Here is a 6,025-nt window from a genome sequence, read left to right on the forward strand (position 1 = left end):
CATCACACAAATAGGGGGATGACTACCAAGGTAGCCCAGGAGGGGTGATGGAGGAGGGAAGGAAAATGCCACACAGCACTTTAAAAGTTTACAACTTTAAAATTTATTGAATGACAGCCTTCTTTTTTGGGGGCAATCCTCTGTGGCGGAGTGGCTGGTTGACCGGAGGCCCCCCCACTGCGTTCTTGGGCATCTGGGTTTGGAGGCTATGGAACTTGGGGAGGAGGGCGGTTGGTTACACAGGGGCTGTAGTGGCAGTCTGTGCTCCAGCTGCCTTTGCTGCAGCTCAACCATACACTGGAGCATACTGGGCTGGTCCTCCAGCAGCCTCAGCATTGAATCCTGCTTCCTCTCATCACGCTGCCGCCACATTTGAGCTTCAGCCCTCTCTTCAGCCCGCCACTTACTCTCTTCAGCCCGCCACCTCTCCTCCCGGTCATTTTGTGCTTTCCTGAACTCTGACATTATTTGCCTCCACGCATTCGTCTGTGCTCTGTCAGTGTGGGAGGACAGCATGAGCTCGGAGAACATTTCATCGTGAGTGCGTTTTTTTTTTTTTCTTTCTAAGCTTCACTAGCCTCTAGGAAGGAGAAGATCCTGTGATCATTGAAACACATGCAGCTGGTGGGGAAAAAAAAAAAGGGACAGCGGTATTTAAAAAGACACATTTTATAAAACAGTGGCTACACTCTCTTTTTCAGGGTAATCCTTGCTGTTAACATTACATACATAGCACATGTGCTTTCGTTACAAGGTCGCATTTTGCCTCCCCCCACCGCGTGGCTACCCCCTCAACCTTCCCCCCTCCCTGTGGTTAACAGCAGGGAACATTTCTGTTTAGCCACAGGCAAACAGCCCAGCAGGAATGGGCTCCTCTGAGTGTCCCCTGAAGAAAAACACTCTATTTCAACCAGGTGACCATGAATTATATCTCACTCTCCTGAGGATAACACAGAGATAAAGAACGGATGTTGTTTGAATGCCGGAAAACATACACTGCAATGCTTTGTTCTACAATGATTCCCGAGTACGTGTTACTGGCCTGGAGTGGTAAAGTGTCCTACCATGAAGGACGCAATAAGGCTGCCCTCCCCAGAAACCTTTAGCAAAGGCTTTAGGAGTACATCTAGGAGAACCGCGAATGCCAGGGCAAAGTAATCCTTTCACATGCTTGCTTTTAAACCATGTATAGTATTTTAAAAGGTACACTCACCAGAGGTCCCTTCTCCACCTGCTGTGTCCAGGAGGCAGCCTTGGGTGGGTTCGGGGGGTACTGGCTCCAGGTCCAGGGTGAGAAACAGTTCCTGGCTGTCGGGAAAACCGGTTTCTCCGCTTGCTTGCTGTGAGCTATCTACATCTTCTTCTTCTTCTTATTCCCCAAAACCTGCTTCCATATTGCCTCCATTTCCATTGAAGGAGTCAAACAACACGGCTGGGGTAGTGATGGCTGAACCCCCTAAAATGGCATGCACCTCATCATAGAAGCGGCATGTTTGGGACTCTGATCTGGAGCGGCCGTTCGCCTCTCTGGTTTTCTGGTAGGCTTGCCTCAGCTCCTTCAGTTTCACGCGGCACTGCTTCGGGTCCCTGTTATGGCCTCTGTCCTTCATGCCCTGGGAGATTTTGACAAAGGTTTGGCATTTCGAAAACTGGAACGGAGTTCTGATAGCACGGATTCCTTTCCCCAAACAGCGATCAGATCCCGTACCTCCCGTTCGGTCCATGCTGGAGCTCTTTTGCAATTCTGGGACTCCATCATGGTCACCTGTGCTGATGAGCTCTGCATGGTCACCTGCAGCTTGCCACGTTGGCCAAACAGGAAATGAGATTCAAAAGTTCGCGGTTCTTTTCCTGTCTACCTGGCCAGTGCATCTGAGTTGAGAGTGCTGTCCAGAGCTGTCACAATGGAGCACTCTGGGATAGCTCCCGGAGGCCAATACCGTCGAATTGTGTCCACAGTACCCCAAATTCGAGCCGGCAAGGTCGATTTAAGCGCTAATCCACTTGTCAGGGGTGGAGTAAGGAAATCGATTTTTAAGAGCCCTTTAAGTCAAAATAAAGGGCTTCATTGTGTGGACGGGTGCAGGTTTACATCGATTTAATGCTGCTAAATTTGACCTAAAGCCCTAGTGTAGACCAGGGCCCAGGTAAGTAAATAGGCAATTGGATACATACTGTAAGGATGAGGTAATTGTTTACAGTTTGGCATGTGTGGAATGTTGGCATGCATCCAAGTAAACGAAGCATGCTCAGTAGAAATGTGGGCTACAAGTAATCTAGTAAAGCATGTTCTGTGAATATAGGCTAAAGGATACAGACCATAATACTACAGTGACTGATAATTAGGGTTCCAGTAATTATGATTGGAGGATGGAGAGGATTGAAAGGTAGCCAACAGAATGATTGGAATGATTGGAAAGCGAGCATGTTCAGAAAGGGTCTTGTGTCTGGCAAAACTGTGTAAAAGACAGTCAGCAGGCAAAGACTGAGAAGTCAGGAGCAGGAGAAGAAGCAGGTCTGTAGGAGGGAGGAGGTCATTAGTGTCATAGAAAAATTAACCACGTGTTGTGTCTGGATCAGAACAAACCTGAGGTTCCTTTATTCAAGCTTGCGCATACAAGGAGAGTCAGCCGGAGCTGTTCTCCTGTAAATGGAAATACAGGAGCTTATATTGCTGAAAACCACAATTTGCCAAACCCACTTCCTTCAACAGCATTGTCCTTATTTGGCATATAGTGCAAGCTTCAGCAATAGCTTTGCCTTATTTGGAGTTTAGCAAAAACAAGCGTTTCCTGTTATTGACAGGTGTTTTCCTTTGCGGTTAATTTTTTTTTTTAACTTCTAGTGGTTATGGTTACATTTTTTTTTAAGCTGTGCTGTTTTGCAATTGCCCCTCAATGGAATTTTTCTTGCTCTCTTTTTATGCTTTATATACACGGTTAGCGTGACCAAAGTTTTAGGCCTACTTGGGAAGTTTAGGTCTACTTGGGTCAACTGAATTTTTCCTCCACATTAGGGAGTTGAGCAGAGGTTGGGATCAGATGAAGAAGATAATCCTATGAAACAACTGGCAACACCCAGGACAGAGGCATGTGTGACTGCATCTGCCCGCAAAGAAAAGCGTCAGGACAGGCTTTAAATTGCCATAAAATTGACTTCCCCCAATCAGCTTAACAAAAATGGTGACAGTATCATACTTTGGATTGCATAATATAGTAGTTAGTTCTAGGCTAGATGCTTTAGACAAGTTATAAATAATGGTGGACAAATTGATTTTCTATTTGAAATTCTCAAAATGGAGGACACAGACTAAATTGACGAATAGTAAGTAAGAAACAAAGGTCGAACAAAGTTCAGAAAGTGTGACTCAACTCATTCCAAAATACCTGCCGGGAGGGGTCAGGAGGAGGATTAGCTATGATGCCAGGGCAGAGCGGATTGACTGAATAGTTGCCACCCATGCAGGGAGCATTCAGTTTGAAAGGTCAACCAATCAGAAAAGGCCAGAAACTGAATATAAGGCTGGCCAGAAGCAGGCTTGGTGTGACGGTAGTGTGAGAGAGGAGAAAACTGAGAATAGCAGAGAAGGAAATTTGGCAGCAGCAACAGAAGGAAAAGATGGGAGTGGAGACAGAGCAGAAGGACCTGAGATTAAATAGAGGGATTAGTGAAGGAGTGGAAGTCTGATTTCTTATCTATTTTAAAAGACTGTTTTGTGGGTGTGTCTGTCAATAAAGCGGGATGTCTGTGTTTGAGTGGGATCCCTATACCCATTCTGTGATTGTCTGGCCAGCACTCAAAGAATGACAGTGTTAAAAAGATGTTAACTTTTATTTAAAAATGTTTAAAAAAAACCCATGTAATAGTCTCTCATAGACTTTAAGGTCAGAAGGGACCATTATGATCATCTAGTCTGACCTCCTGCACAATGCAGGCCACGGAATCTCACCCACCCAGTCCTGTAATAAACCCCTAACCTATGTCTGAGCTATTGAAGTCCTCAATGCGGAGATAAAGGAAGAAGGAGGCATGCCTCAGGGCCCTATTTCACCCCGTGGTGTTTGCTACTTCCCACCACCCAACACAGATGTAATGAGGTTAAGTGGTGTCCGTATAAGATAAGTAAAACTACTAATTATTCCTCAAGAAAGGCTTTTAATGATTTTTTTGGCTATAATAACAGCATAAACAAAATAGAAAAAGGAAAACCAAAGACCAGCACTGAATACGGATTAATACAAAAGGCAGATTATATGAAGACAAGTGCAAGTACATGTAATATCGTGGACCATTTGCGAGTTCCTGAACAGTGACTCTACATATGCTCGTTCTGGCAGGTTCTAATAAAAGTTCCGAAGACAAGCATAAGTAAAGTTATTATTCACCAGCTCTATATTCTTGGTGACAAACTATTTTAAAGGCAACATAAAGCCAATGAATGACAGCACTACATACATCCACTCAGACTACTTAAAAGACGAGCACAAATGCATGCAAAGCTATTATGCATCAGCTACCTACTATCGACTTTCTACTATGGTATCGATACGACTATGATCAGTTCGGCTTCAGCAACCAGACTTCTTTTACTCCTTAGACTTACCATTCATTCGTCCGAAAAATACATTACCCTTCAGTCGGCCGCTTTCCACACTGGCCAGGTACAGACAGTCAAAGTCCACGTCTCTTCAGTTCAGGGGGTGTGGGTCAGGTTTCTCTTATGACCGAAAACACACACACAGTCCAGTGTCTTCGTTCTTTTTATCTGTTCTGACTGCCGTGTTTTAGAACAGACCAACCAATCAGGGTGGGTCACATTGGTTATGTGGTTGCCCTAGTTGTATAATTGATGCGTATTTAATTTTTATGTCCAATTGTTAGTTGTTCGTATAATTGAGGCCTACTTATTTTCTGTAGCCAATTAGATCTTGAATGTGGGTAATTTGGGGTTGATAAGTATATAGGAGTCAGCATAAATTGTTATCTGGTTGCAGCACTTCCTGACCACAAGTCACAAGCTTAAGCTTTTATTTTTGCAAGGTTTGCATTTTGCAGTATACGGAAGTTTGAGGCCTAACAGTTGCAATACTTTTATTTTGTTCAAGCTTGACAAGACAGTTGTTCAATTTATTCACACTCAACTCATGGTGTAAAGACTTCAAGGTGCAGAGAATCCTCCAGCAAGTGACCTGTGTCCCACGCTGCAGAGGAAGGCGAAAAACCCCTAGGGCCTCAGCCAATCTGCCCTGGAGGAAAATTCCTTCCCGACCCCAAATATGACAATCAGCTAAACTCTGAGCATATGGGCAAGATTCACCAGCCAGATACCCAGGAAAGAATTCTCTGTAGTAACTCAGATCCCACCCCATTATAGGCCATTGGGCATATTTACTGCTAATAGTCAAAGATCAATCAATTAATTGCCAAAATTAGGCTACCCCATCATACCATCCCCTCCATAAACTTATCAAGTTTAGTCCTGAAGCCAGATATGTCTTTCCCCCCCGCCCCCACACTGCTCCCCTTGGAAGGCTTTTCAGGAACTTCACTCCTCTGATGGTTAGAAACCTTCATCTAATTTCAAACCTAAAGTTCCTGATGGCCAGTTTATATCCATTTGTTCTTGTGTCCACATTGGTACTGAGCTTAAATAATTCCTCTCCCTCTCTGGTATTTATCCCTCTGATATATTTATAGAGAGCAATCATATCTCCCCTCAGCCTTCTTTTCGTTAGGCTAAACAAGCCAAGCTCTTTGCGTCTCCTTTCATAAGACAGGTTTTCCATTCCTCGGATCATCCTATTAGCCCTTCTCTGTACCTGTTCCAGTTTGAATTCATCTTTCTTAAACAAGGGAGACCAGAACTGCACACAGCATTCCAGACGAGGTCTCACCAGTGCGTTGTATAACGGTACTAACACCTTCTTATCTCTACTGGAAATACCTTGCCTGATGCATCCCAAGACCACATTAGTTTTTTTTCACGGCCACATCACACTGGCAGCTCATAGTCATGCTATGATCA

The sequence above is a fragment of the Eretmochelys imbricata genome, chromosome 1 (genome assembly GCF_965152235.1).
Source record: "Eretmochelys imbricata isolate rEreImb1 chromosome 1, rEreImb1.hap1, whole genome shotgun sequence".
Taxonomy (NCBI): Eukaryota; Metazoa; Chordata; order Testudines; family Cheloniidae; genus Eretmochelys; species Eretmochelys imbricata.